Source organism: Jatropha curcas, chromosome 5 (assembly GCF_041381405.1).
Source record: "Jatropha curcas cultivar XTBG-Jc1 chromosome 5, XTBG_Jcur_1.0, whole genome shotgun sequence".
Classification (NCBI taxonomy): domain Eukaryota; kingdom Viridiplantae; phylum Streptophyta; class Magnoliopsida; order Malpighiales; family Euphorbiaceae; genus Jatropha; species Jatropha curcas.
Genome location: NC_143155.1, coordinates 19,709,240 through 19,724,943, shown reverse-complemented (window position 1 = coordinate 19,724,943; position 15,704 = coordinate 19,709,240).

Here is a 15,704-nt window from a genome sequence, read left to right as displayed (position 1 = left end):
GTGAGAGAGAAGAGAGGAATTCGGCATGAAAGGTGCATGATTTTATTAAAGAATTCAACGCTATTGAGCGTGTGAGCTGTGCCGGTAGCTCACCCACAAGACACCCGGTCAACCTTCTCTCTTTCTCTCTCTATCTCTTTTGTTGACTGATAGGAGCTTTAGGGTTTCTACTATCTATTCACTTCTTGTTGGGTGGCTTTTTGCTTTGCTCACACAAACCTTACAAGCAAAGAGGACGTTATTGAGGTTGTTGGTTATTCCACGTGCGGGTCATATGATATGATTTCCATTCATGTTTCTATAACTAACTGTACCTGTTAACCGTACTATTACTACTACTACATCATACACTGTTGTGTCTAGAGTTTATAGAATATGTACCGGCAGAATACATATTTTGTTACTTTAACTTTTACGCATTCTAACTTTTATTTCAACTCGTTAAATATTGTAATTTATAAAATTAAATTTATTAAATATTTAAATTTATAAAAATATTTTATTAAGAATTTCAAATTTTAAAATTATATTAATTAAATATCTATTTAATCATTAAAAAATTTAAAAGTTATTGTTATAAAAGTTATACTACTAATTATACATTAAACCAATATTTGATATATAAAAGTAAAAAATCTTAAAAATTATTATTATTAGTGTGAAAATATATGTATTGTTTCAAAATTTGCAAGTTCATATACACGATATCATTTACAAAATTTAGAGTGTTGTAATATTAAAATTACAAAGTTAACGAGTAAATTTATATATTTCCCGAATATGTATCTACGGTCCAATGTTTAATTAGTGGTGCACTAATGCTAGTTTTCAGATTTTAAATTTGTGCAGCTCATTGCCTAAGATTGGGTTGCTATTGGTTGAGTCCATACTATAATATATGAAAACATCCCAGTTTCTCTTAAATAAAAGCCAAATGTTAGTTTCTCAAGTTGTCAAATATAAGAAGAGTAATTATTCAGGATAATAATTGTAAGAAGATTAATTGTTTTATATTTTTTAATAAAATATAACTTTTTCTTTTTGTATATATTTAAAGAAAAAACTGTTAACGGTCAATTTCATTAGAATCCCTTAACATTCAATTTCTCCAGAATCCCTTCACATTCAAAATTCTAACATGAGCAGTTATCACATTTAACATCCGATATTCCAAAACTTCCATTTAATGTTATCGTCCCTTCCATTTGATGTTATAGGGATTTTGCATATGTGGAGAGATAACATAGAGGATAACGATGACGGCGAAGGAAGTTGGAGTACCATTCCTTATAAAGAAATGTAAATTACAATCAAATTAAAAATAAAAATATGAATAAATTAAGAAATATAATTATAAAATATTAAATGCATTAAGAAAATATTTTATTATAGTACATATTTCCAGCTATATTTATTTTTTCGTCAATGATATTAATTTTTTCTAACAAATTTAATTTGAAGTATTTATATCTAATTTGTAATAATTATATATTATCTAGAAATAGAATTTGTTCTATTTATAACTAAACGGAGGTACGCGCCGATTGTTTTGAAAGTTTTTAATTTATAAATACATTAAACGATCCTCCATGCTTCACACGGTTGTTTAATAATTATATTTTTCATTTTAAATGTAAGATATATATATTGAGTAAATTATAAAAATTTATTTTTTAGAGAAAAAGTGACTGAAATTACTATTAGATATAAAGTCTTATAGGTATTTAAAATAATATAAATACTTAATTTATTTTTTTATAGAGATTTATCTAATTGGAAGTATATAATTAAAAAACCTATTAAAACATAATAGTTAATTCATCATTGCATTAAAACATATTTAAATCCTTTGAAATTACAAACACTTAAATCCTTGCAAAAATAAATAAAATAAAATTAAGCTAAGCAAAATATAAAATGAAAAAACAAAACCAAGTAAGCGACTCAAACAAAGTAATAAAATACTAGCAATAAACTGAAGAAGTTAAAATAAAGAATTAAGTTAAACTTTCAACGATAGATAGAAAGTTAAAAATAAAAAAAAATAGAAAAATAGAATATGGAACAAAAGAGAATCTTGAACTTTCTGTTTATATATAACGATATATAAATATTTGAATTCTCAATCAACAAAAAGAATAAAAAATAAAAGTTAAAACCACTAATTTCACATCAACCCAATTCTTTGAATTTTAAATCAAAATAAGAAAAACCACATAGATAACATTTTTCATGATAAATTCAACAGCATTTTTCATGATAAATTTGATATAGTCATACAAACAATAAATTGAACTTAAAGTTATTAAATATTATCGACTTGAAAATATTCAACTTATTATAAGAAGAAAAACTAATTTGTATCTTTATAATTTACTAAAAAACTGAAAATCACAATCAAACAAATCAAAAGAGAGAAAAAAAAAGAAGAATACTCATCATCTTATCTTATTATTTTTAAACTATATGGGACTATTTTTGAACTTTAATAGGTTACTTATCATGAAAAGAAAATTAAAATTTGTACCTATAATTTACTCAAAAAAATTAAAAATCATTACCAAACAAATAAAAAATAATGTGTATTTTTGAAACACGTGGTTTTTTTTTTTTAATATTTTTCAAATTATCAAATTTTTAAACATACTATGTTTGAAGTTTAGACTACATAAAAATAAAAATTTCATATTTGTAAATTATGAAAATTTAAAGATTTAGACATTGTATTGTTTTTCTATCACATATTTTATTTCTAACAAAAAAACAAGTTGCATATTTGATTTGAATCTAAAAACTAATAAAAGTCTTATATGTGTGCGTGTATTATGAAAATTTAAAAAATATAATTGAAATATTTAAATTTTTTATATTGTCATAAATAAATGAATTTCAAACTCATAAAAATGAAAAAATAATTAATTATTGAAAAATAAATGATGGGAGAAAAAAATGGATAAAAAAAGTGAAATGCTCAAAAAATTCACAAAAAAAGATAAATCACAATACTAAATATCAGGAGTTTCACTTTTGAAGAAAGTGCCGCATCAGCATATAAAAACAATGTTTCTCTTTATATATATATATATATATATATAATCATATTAAAGATTTAATTTTTCCCATGAGCTGTTTTATTGTTTTACATAATATTTTATAAATTGTATTTAATAATATTATTAAAAGATTTATTTTTTCCACAGGTTATTATATCAAATTATAGTGTTATTGAAATTACAATATCTTAAATTTACATTAAATAATTATACAATTCAATTAATCATGTCTACAGTTAAAGCTTATACTTTAAAAAAAAAATCCTAGAATAATAGAGGATTTTTAGACAGCAACTCTTGTGCTTATTAGTATATTTTTTTTAAAAGAAAAAAATTGGGTCTTATTAGTTTTTTTAAAATTATAAATTTATGAATTTATAAATATATTATATAAAATACAAATTCAAATTCCCAATATCTGAATATGAAACTTAAAAAATTATTTTATAAAATTAATAATAATCAACAATTCAAATATATAATTTTAAAATTTTAAAATAATAATAAAATCAATTCAAAAAATAATGCAAACTTTTAATTCCTAATTTTTTAAAAAGATAATTCATGTACAAAACACAAACGCAAAAGAAAACTTCATGTGTTTTATTAATCTCATATATTAGAACTTAGGTTGCACAGATGCAAGACACGAGATATGAAAACATACAGAATACGATAATTAAAAAAAAAAAGAATATCCACACGCTTAATATGCAGCCACTCTAAGTACGTATAGTAAATTAATATTTTAAATAAATAAACAATCATTTATAATAAATTATAAATATAAAATAAAAAAAGATTTAATTTCTTATTTCAATATAATTATTTAAATTCTCAAAATTATTATCATTATTGAAAATAATAGTGTGTGTGCATTTTTTGATACAAATCATACCATGCATGGCTTTTGCTATTGTATATCTTGGTGAAAGGCTTCGCAGGATACCTAAAAAAATACTTCTTAGCATTGCAACTTTTTCAGTATATCTCAATGAGATATAATTTTGTATTGCGTTTTACGATCATTTTAGTATACAATTTTTAGGGGTGTCAAAATGGGTCAAGAAACGTGAACACGATTCACCTAGCACTCGAAATAAATGGGTTAGGGTTGATGTTAAATGAGTTTATATCATAAACGGGTCACCCATTTATGACACGAATGTACGTGTTATGTCAGGGGGTTGACACGCGGTTTAGGCGAGTAACCCGTTTATTTAAAGGTAGACATAAATACTCCAATTAAAATCCTATTTAAACTTATTATTGTATTAATTTTTTTTATTTTAGTTGTGAATTTATAAAAATTTATGCATTTATGTATAAAAATTAATTTTTAAATATAATTTGAGTTAAATATGTTAAAATTTAAAAATATCATGAGCATTTTAAGTGAGTGTATATAGGTCAACATGACCCATTTAAGCGGGGTATAAGGGTCGTATATGGGTCAACACAGTCTATTTAACCTGTTTATAATATTAGGTGAATTACACATGTAATGTTTGTGTCACCTGTCTAATTTTTGTGTCGTGTTCGTATTGATAAATTTGACACAATTATTAAATGGATTGTGTTTGTGTTGACCTTAATGAATTGTATCGCGTATTAGGCGAATCCATGTCGAACCTAGCATGCCAACCCATTTTGACACTCCTAACAATTTCGTTATTTTGAATGATGTTATAAAATATTAATTCATCATTTAATATTGTCCCGCGCATTGTGCGGATTCTAACACTAGTAATAAAATATACACAAGGATAATACATAAGTATTGATAATGTTAATAATTGAACATTAATATTGTTGATATATAAAAGAATAATATATATTGAAAGATATTAGATTCCTAAATAAACTATAATTAACAGATAATTCAGGATTCCATCTATCGTTATCTTGTTATGATTACTCATTTCCTAATATATATATCCAACTAAATCTAGAAGAGAGTCTAATTCACAATTTACTCACTATTCAAATTAATTTAACAATTGATGCGGTGAGCGTGGAACAACCTTTTACAACAACAACATTAAAAAATACGTCTATTATATAGACTTGAATTGTAGACATCAAGTTTTGTACTAGAATATATTTGAATCTATTTCTCAAAATTATATGAAACAATTTTAATTTTTATGAAAGTCTGACCTTATCATGTACATAATTATACAAATATAGTATTAAAACTAAAAAATTAAAATAAGTCAAGTATTTGATCATGGACGCATGTCGGTTACTTATCATTGCATGTTGGTGATTAATATAATTATTATTTAATTAAGGTATCAATCATGTCCGTTTGAGTGACTGCTTCCCCAATCACTTTCAAAGATGTAGTGTTGGTTCGACTATTATTTGACCAACTTGCCATTAAGTAGATTTTTTTTCTAGTTCTAAGGTTAAATTACACGTCAAATATTTTTTTTTTTTTTGTAACAGAATTCTTCACCTATCGGTTCATGAGGCCACTTTATTTTGTTTCACCTATTCTGTTCCAATAAAAAAGAGTAATCTCTAAAAAAAAAAAAAAAAAAAAAAATTGAACTCTAATATTTTATTCAAAAATATTTCCACGGATTCTTTGACCATTCAAACTTTTGATTGATTAATTAATTTTCTCAATTTATCATTAATAGAAATTTGGTATGTCTATTTAATTACTAGTATTTTTTTTTTTTTTTTGATTAAACCACATGAAATTTTTCTTTAGCTCTTCTTCTTTGATTACAGGGATGATAAATAATTGAGTTTATGATCAAAAAAAAAAAAAAAAAAAAAAATATCTTGAAAACTATGAAATCAACTTAATTGTGATCAACTTAATTAATTAAGGTTTTTCTGCTTTATTGAGGGATTTGAGCGTTTGACTGTCTGATTGTATTGAAATCCAAATGTTCTTGCATGTCTTGAATATTTAGTTTTTGCAAGGGATTACATTTTTCTCTTAGTTATTTTGTTGTTTATTACCTCTATTGATTCAATTTCTGATTTACGTGGAATATTTCTGAATGGAACCTTTTCATGGTTTTATGTATTTGTTCTAGAAGGAAATATATCGTGTTTAGATATGGAGTTATGCTCTACTTGGCTGTTGGTCTTATGCAAAAAGATTCGAGGTTTTGATTTTCATAATTTATATTCGTTTTTGTTTCTCATTTCTATTCTAGTAGTTTATGCCTTCTTAAAGTTCGAAAACAATGAAGAACCAATAATGTAAATATGTTTCTTCTGGATGTTCTGGACGTTATACTAGCAATTAATTGCCTAATCATTTTCAATATCAATCACAGAAATAATATTTCATAAACTCTGCAAATGCCTTTGATATGGATGGTAAGATAATTCTGGCTTAGTGAGGAAGGTGATAGACATGAACATCTTATAAAATTTCCTTAGTTCCTAATAAAGAATCAGAGAACATGTGGTGTCTATTTAACAAGCCAATGCTTTCTGAAATTGGTAACTGTTCAACCAATTCATGAGTTGATTACGTGGTAGTGTTCATAGTATTAAAATTATTTTAGGATGTGATCATAAAAATAAAAAAGTAATGCTGAAATTTAACCCAAAAAGAAATATATCTATTTGATTGGCTAAAAAGAATTGAGCCATTATTACGATAAATTAAATTGGTTTTATCATACTTGATTTTGATTATTTTATTATTATAAAAATTTATTATTTATTTATTTAGAGCTGTATATATAACCATATTATTTAACAAAATCCGAGTATATATCAGGTATCACAAAAAAAAAAGGACAAATAAATTCGATTACTATATATTCTTTTTTACTTATAAAAATCTCTATATTTAAGAATAATGGCAACAATAGAGTTTATAATATTTATGAAATCTCTTTTTTGGTCTTAGCTATCTTACTACTTGTTGATCCTTGTATGCTAATAAATTTTCCTCAAATGCATATAAGTTAGCTATATTTATTTATTTTCTCCATTTCAATTACGACAAAGCAATTTTATTAATTAGTTCGTTGCCTTGAACTTTTATTCTCCATATCATCATAAAAGCGTAGGTAGCACAACCAAATGGAGGTTAATAAATTCGAACTTAAGCAGTCCTCAATAAGTTCAATCAATTATAAAGTTCGAACTTAAGTGGTCTTTAAATAGTTCATAAGTTCGGACATAACTAATTCTCCGATTCGGACTTAAGCGGTCCATAAACAGTTCATCAAATTGGACACAACCAATTCTCCAGTTTGGACTTAAGCGGTCCATAGACAGTCCATGGACATAACCAATTCTGGACTTAAGCGGTCCATAAATAGTCCATCAGATCAGATATAATCAATTCTTCAGTTCGGCCTTAAGCGGTCCTTAAACTGTCCATAATAAATTCGGACTTAAGCAGTGCTCAATAAATTCGGACATAAGCAGTGCTCAATAAATTCGGACTTAAGAGTAGTCCTCAATAAATTTGACCTTTAAAACAGTTCACAACGAGCTGAAGGAGCTCAACATTTAAATGGACTCAATCCACCTATTCGAACTTAAAGTAGTCCATTCATTCCAGTTTAAGTAACTCAACCATAACACTCTATCAGCTATAATATTTGTTGGACATAAATGACCAACATTTTTTGGGCGGACTCCTGATAATATTAATAACTGAACATTAATATTATTGATTTATAAAAGAATAATATATATTGAAGGATATTAGATTCTGAAATAACTCTAACTAACAGATAATTTAGGATTCCCTCTATCCTTATCCTATTATGATTACTCTTCTCCTAATATATACATATCTCTAACTAAATCTAGAAAAGGGCCTAATGCACAATTTACTCACTACTCAATTTCTGAGAGTTTAACAAGTATTAAAATTTTAAATAAACTCTAACTAACATATAACTTAGGATTTCCTACTATCCTTATCCAACTATGATTATCTCTCTTCTAATATAAATATCCCCGATCAATTCTAGCAAAGACGAATCCTCAATTCTTAATTCAAGTAATTAATAATTGGTGCGGTGAGCGTCGAACACACCTTCGATCCCCGTTATTCTAAATCTTTTTTCATCTTGATCTCCATGGCTAATGAGTCCATCGAAAGCCCTAATGCGGAGGGTCAAGATAACAACCATGGCGAGGAGGTTGAACATACCATAATACCTCCTCTATAAACAACCGACCCTCAAGTGGTGGCGATCCTAGCCCAAGCATATGCGCAGTTCGCTACTGTACTGAAATGCCTACTCGACGCTTCCCACCCAGATGGCGAACCAAGTCCTCCAGTTAGACCCACAAACCAACGCCATAAGAAACATAGCACGCCTTTAGCATCACCTAAAATACAAAGACACCCAGCATCCGAACAGTTTCATGAGGCGGAGTCGAGGTGAAACTCCGTGTGGCCGCTCCCTATAGTCAAGGACCGAGCCATACACAACCAATTATAAACAATGCCAATCTCTGAAATATTGTCAAGGAACTATTCAGAGAGTGCAGGGAAACAGGAGATGTAATAGGTTACAGTCTCAAAGAGGCCTCCCCCTTATTAGCCAATGTCTTGGGGGCAACATTTCCACCAAAATTCAAAATTCCAACTTTCCAATCCTATGATGGATCCATTGATCCCCAAAGTCACTTAGCGACCTTCCGAACTATGATGCACCTGCAAACTAATTCTGAAGATCTTATGTCTTCCCAATCACACTCAAGAGGGTAGCCCAAGAATGGTATCAGATTTTGAAAATAAGATTCATCCAGTCATTCTCCCAACTGGCTACAGCATTACGAGCTCGATTCATAACAAGTGTGCCATCCAGAAAAATCTCATCTGACCTGGTAGACCTGAAGAGGGAAGATGGGGAGACATTGAGACAGTACATCTACAGATTTCAGAGAATGGCAATGCAGGTTGAGAACCTAAATGATGAAGTGGCAATTATTGCCATGACGAAGAACTGAAAATATAAAAAGTTATTAAGAGTTTGAGAATAGAACATCCTGTAACTTTTGTAGAACTCATGGCTCAAGCTCACAAATACACAAAGTTGGATGAAGCCTATGAAGCTCAACACCGAAGATCACCTAAGGAAGAAAAGCCCTAGCATAGAAGAAACCCTTCATTAATTAGGAGGTGCTTGTCTAAGAGGAGATCGCCTCTCTAGCACCCACGAGCTAGCTTGCTGTTAGAGCACCTTACTCAAGGTAAGATAGATCTCAACAATACTGAGAGTTCACCCCCTTGAGCAACCACATTCAGAAATATTGTCTTGGATAAGGGATCACAGAAATAAGGTTCAACTCAATTATCCTAGAAAGATGAAGGAAGATACCGCGGTTTATTGAGACAAGAGTAGATACTGTGAGTTTCATACTGACAAGAGATTGAAAAAAGAGATTAATGCCTCATACAAAGAGGCGAACTAAAAGAGTTTGTTGGGTAGGTTCGAAAAGAAACTGAGAGTAAAGAAAAGCAAGTAACACAGTGCAATACTCCAGACACAATTCACATAATTTGTGGTGGTTTCTCAGGCTGAGATAGCAACTCAGTAAGAAAAAGAATGGTTAGGGAAGTTTATTCTGTCTTATCCTAACCAAAGTTAATCACGAGGCCACCAATCTCATTTTCTAAGGCAGATGGCGGACATGTGCATACCCCACACAACGATGCTTTGATAATAGAAGGGATCTTAGAAAATTTATTGGCCAAGAGGATCTTAGTAGACGAGGGCAACATGGTTAACCTGTTGACTATGGAGGTTGTCAGAGCCTTAAATTTAGACCGGGCGAAGCTGAAGCCTAGCAGAACCCCCCAGGTCAGTCTTGCTGGGAAGCCAATCCTTGTGGTTGGATCCATAGATATGACTTTAGAGCTAGGTGCATAAGATGTCTCAAGAAGGTTCAAATTAGAGTTCATAGTGATAGACCTCCAGTTTCCATACAATGCCATATTGGGCACACCTGCCTTATACAAACTTGAGGCAATATCGTGCATCGGGTATCTAACTTTAAATTTTTACTATGATAATAATGAGGTTATTGCTGTGAGGGGAAATCAAAAAGATGGCTTGAGAAGCATACATGGTTGCACTTAAAGGGATTCCCCTTGCCTTACATATAATGTGGATGCTAGATGAGAAAAAAATACACAATCCAAGATGAACATCAACCTTTTGACATATCTAGAGAAAGAGTTAAGCCCAACGCCCGTGGGAGAACTCACCAAATAGGAGGTGGAGCCAGAGAGACATCTGACTTTAGGTGTCAAACTCTCCATAGCGTACAAAATAGCATAAAAGAGGTTCTAAAAGACAATTCAAGCAGTTTCACCTGGACTGCTAGAGACATAGTTGGGATTGATCCAAACACCATATCCCATAAGCTCAACATCGATCCAAATTACAAGCCCGTCAAGCAAAAGAAATAAATTCATGGACCTGAAAGGCAACAAGTCATAACGACCAAGGTGGACAAGTTGTTATATGCAGGGTTTATAAGGGAAGTTCATAACCTAGAATGGTTGGCAAACGTGGTTCTAGTATCAAAATCCAATGGAAAATGGAGATTGTGTGTGCACTTTACCGATCTAAACAAGGCATGTCCCAAGGACTCCTACTCGTTGCCTAACATTGACCAAACGGTAGATTTAACAGCTAATTATAAAGTATACAGCTTCGTAGACGCGGCTGCTGGGTACCATCAAATAAGGATAAATGAACTAGATGAAGAAAAGACGAGCTTCATTGCAGACAAAGGAATTTACTACTACCAGGTAATGCCCTTCGGTTGAGCTACATAGCAGAGATTAGTCAATATCATGTTTCAGCACTAGATAGTGAGGATGGTGGAAGTGTGTAGATGATATGATTATCAAAAGTACTCAGGCCTCGAATCACCCTATCGATTTAAAAAAAGCATTTGAAATCCTAAACAAATTTAACATGAAGTTGAACCCAGATAAGTACACGTTTGGTGCAAAAGACGATAAGTTTTAAGGTTCATGATATCACAGCGGGGAATCGAGGTGAACCCTGAAAAGATCAAGGCGATCTTGGAGATGAAAGCGCCTACCAGCATTCATGAGGTACATCAATTGAACGGCTGAATCACACCCTTAGGACGTTTCATCTCATGCTTGACCAAAAGGTGCATGCCTTTCTACCGAGCCCTACAACAATTGAAAATTTTTCAATAGGACAACAAAGGTTAGCTCCCCTTTGACGAGATAAAGGAGTTCCTTTCTTCAGCTCCTCTCTTGAGTAAACGCAAGAAGGATGAACCTTTATATTTATATAGCCATTACCAAAAGTAAAATAACATCCATCCTAGTCAGAGAAGAAGATGGGGAGCAGTATCCCATCCACTACACTAGTAGAGTCCTTCGATGTGCTGAGCTAAGATACCCCCGCATCGAGAAACTGGCATTTGTTGTCCTCACATTGGTGAATAGGTTATCTCATTACTTCTAGTCTCACATTATATTTATCAGAACTAACCGTTCTTTAAAATAGGTTTCGTACAGAGCAGAAACCTTTGGGAGGTTAGTAGAGCGGTCAATCAGATTGGGAGAATTTGACATCAGATACACATCTCGTACCGCGATAAAAGCACAAGTACTAGCAGACTTTGTAACTAAATTCTTTAAGGAACATGAAGCGGGTGAACCGAAAGCTAAAGTAGCAAACTCAAGCAACAATACTTGGCAATTATACATGGATGCGGCCCTAGGAAGTTCGAGAGCTACCGCAGGTATCATATTGCAACGACTTGGAAAGCTGCGAATATAATATGTTGTCCGCATAGACTTTACCAAAACCAATAACGATGTTGAATATGAAGGCTTAATCATAAGACTGAAACTAGCCCTTGAGGTACAGGCTCCTATACTCCACATCTTTCTAGATTCATAGCTAGTCGTAAATCAGGTAACAGGTGCATTCACCACCAAAGAGGCAAACTTAACCAGATAACACTCTCTAGCTGTGGCACTCCTATGTAAGCTAGAAGATGAAGGGAGCACTTGGCAAATCACTCGGATTGATTGGATAAACAATAAAGAAGCAGATGCTATTGCCAAGACCATATCGTGAAAAGAAGAATTACCCAAGGAAGTAATGTTAGAACAGTAAAGCCAGCCGAGCTATGAACAGAACAAAATCCTCTTGTCTTAGCCTAACAATAATTGGATGAGTTCGATCATTGATTCTATACGAAATGATGTTCGACCTGACAACAGACAAGAGGCGATCAAACTCTGTAGGAAGGCTGCCAATTATACACTCAAAAATGGAGAATTGTACAGGAGATCAAAACACACACTTAGGCGAAATGCCTAACCGAAGAAGAAGGTAACTATATTATAAAGGAGGCTCATGAAGGGGTTTGTGGAGCCCATGAAGGCTCGGACGTGAAGATAAGGAAGATATTACTTTTAGGGTATTATTGGCTGATGATAAAAAAGGATGTTTGCCAATATGTCTGCCACTATCTTACTGGCAAAGATGTGAACGTATACCCAGAAAACCCTCCTCTGAATTATAACCATTAGGTTCAGCTTGGCCTTCAGCTCGACGGGAGATAGACATCCTAGGACCTTTTCCTATAATAATTGGCCAAAGAAAATTTATAGTGGTAATTGTTTCTCATTTCTCCAAGTGGGTAGAAGTTGAAGCCCTCAACACCATAACACAAACTCAGATCATCAGCTTTTTCAGAAACAACGTGATATTTAGGTGCGACATACCTCATAAGATTATTACGGATAATGGCAAACAGTTTGATTCAAGATCCTTCAGATTTTTTGTAAAGACGAACACATTGGACTTAACCTCATTTCGGTAGCTCATCCCCGGCCTCACCGAAGTGACAAACAAGACTATATTGTAGGGATTAAAAAAGAGATTAGACAGAGACAAAGCTAACTGGGCAGAGGAGCTAAATAGTGTACTTTGGGCATACAGGACAACACCTAGACAAGCAACAGGCTAAACCTCATTCTCCCTTGTATATGGGACTGAAATGGTAGTTCCAGTGGAGATAGCCATCCCAACCAAAAGAATGAATGAATATGAAGAGCTCAGCAGCAATGAAAGCTTGAAAATCAACTTAGACTCGGCGGCAATTCAAGCTAAGGCATACAAGTAATGCGAAGGTATTTCAACCAACAAGTCCAAAGCAGACAATTCAAAGAAGGAGACAAGGTGTGGAGAAAAGCTAAAATAACTAAAGGCTCGGCAGGTGTAGGCAAGCTCGAGCAGAATTGGAAAGGCCCATACGAGATCATAAAACAACAAAGACCGAGCACTTATAGACTCAAAAAGATTCATGGAGTTGAGCTACCTGAATATGGAAGTCAAACAATTTGAAGAAGACATATTGTATATCCAAAGTGTAAAGTAGTTCTAGGGTGAAATAATGAAAATTATCTCAGGTTTTTTCACTTAACATATCATGCCTCGGAAAATTTAAGAAAGCATGATATGTTAAGTTTTTCCTGAAGATCTTTTAGTTAGAATTTTTGGATGTTCTTTGTTATTTTGCCATATCCATTAGTTCGGACTTAAGCAATCCACCAGTTTGGACTTAAGTTGTGCATTAGTTTGGACTTAAGCAGTCCATTAATTTGGACTTGAGCAATATATGCAGTTCAGACTTAAGTAGCCTATGCAGTTCAAACTTAAGTAGTCTATGCAATTCGAATTTAAATGTTTCACTTAAATAATCCAGTAGTTTAAAGTAAAGCAACTTAATAGCTCAGACTTCAGCTTACAACTATAAATCTAAATAGTACTTTCGTTCTTTTAGCAAATACATCTTCACTTCGAATTAAGGCCTTGTTTAAATTATGCAAACACTTAAAGCCTTGAACAACAACAGAGAATACAAAAGAGAATAAATATGAGCTTTCCATTAGATAAACCATAAAGGTGTATAAAAGTGTTCCTACACTACAATAAAAATTCACCTAAAGAGCTGACCAGCTCCTCCCCTAAGGATGACTCGACATGTGAGTCTTGCTTGGCAAGAGGAGCCACGGTAACACCCAAAAGGACCCCGAGGATCTTCTGATGTTTTGCCTTAGAATGAACCAAGGAGTCCTGAGTAGGGGGATCTTGGTGCACTTGCAAAGAAGAAAGGAGATCCTCTAGTGCAGGATCGTTAGTAACCAGTTCATTCCCCTCCTCCTCCTCACCATTAAGGAACACCTGATTAACTCAGCTCCAGTCTCCCTCCGGGTTCTGAGTTTTCAACTCAGTCAATATATTAGCCCTAAGACTGAGGCAAGCTTTGGCCAAATCCTCCTCCATTGAGCTCTCTTGATCTTAAAAATCCTTCAGCTTGCATTCCAGCTCTTGGTTCCTAGCCTCCCAAACCTTGATCCTTTCAGCTTGGACCTTGGCTTCCTCCCAAAGCTTCACATGATCGGCATTTAGAGTATCAATCTCCGCCTTGAGCCAAGTCTCTTACTCTTTCATAGCAGAATCTAAACTCTTTAAGGCTTCTTCTAATTGCACCTTCTTCACTTCAAGTTCGGTATACTTACCCTTTAATTTCTTTATGCGAGCATAGCTGATAGAGTTAGCATTTGAGGCTTGAAAAGAAGCTATAACGCATTAACATAGGAAAGAAATAAAGCCAGAAAGCCAAGCAAAAGAACCAAACAATAAGGATACTGGAAGAGGCACTGATTGACAAGATCCCTCACTGCCAAGTCATCCAAGCACTCGTATTGGTTTTGGCCCACAGGGAAGACGCAGTACCTGGACATTTCACGACTTGGAAGATCTCTCTGAAGACTACAGCTCAGCCCATATTTCCTCAAGAAATAGGCTCAAACATCCGGAGTCTCGCCAACACTAGGGGGAGGAGGAGAAGGAACTGGAATTGGTACCTCTCATGGCCTCTTTCGAAGGGACGTCAACAATCCCAATGTTTTCTTTCCGACCTTTTGCCCCCACTAGCTTCGGACTCTAAAACTTCAATGTTCTCATCCTCAGATTGATTGACCAGAACCCTAACATCCTTATCAACAGACGAACCCATGACCCCGCAAAAAACAAACAAGAGATATAACAAAGATTATAAGACTTACTGAAGTAAAGAAAACTAGAGAGAGAAAAGGCACTTCTAGAGAGAGATGCTCCGAAGATTAGAAATACAGGAGTGAAGGAAATGAGCCAAGAAGATAGCTACACATAGAGAGAGGCGAGATACTGAAGAGTTACTTACATTTAATGAAGTGACTCTTGAAGCTCCTCCTAGGAAAATGAATCATCGTGTTGTTTGCCTAAATAAAAGACCGTTTGAGTGATAGGCTCGGGTAGAAGGCTTCATGCCTAAAGACACCTATAATACTAAAAATAACAATATATAATAATAAATAAGGGATATATGTGTAAACTTATATCCATTAAAATCATATGACAATATTCTCTTTTGGACATAAATGACCAAATAATTAGGGGGGATTACTGATAATATATAATAATAAAATATACCTAAGGATATAATACATAAGTATTAAAATGCTAAATAAACTCTAAATAATAGATAACCTAGGATTTCTACTATCCTTATCCAATTACAACTATCTCCCTTCTAATACAAATATCCCAAATCAATTCTAACAAAGACAAATCCTCAATTCTTAATTCAACC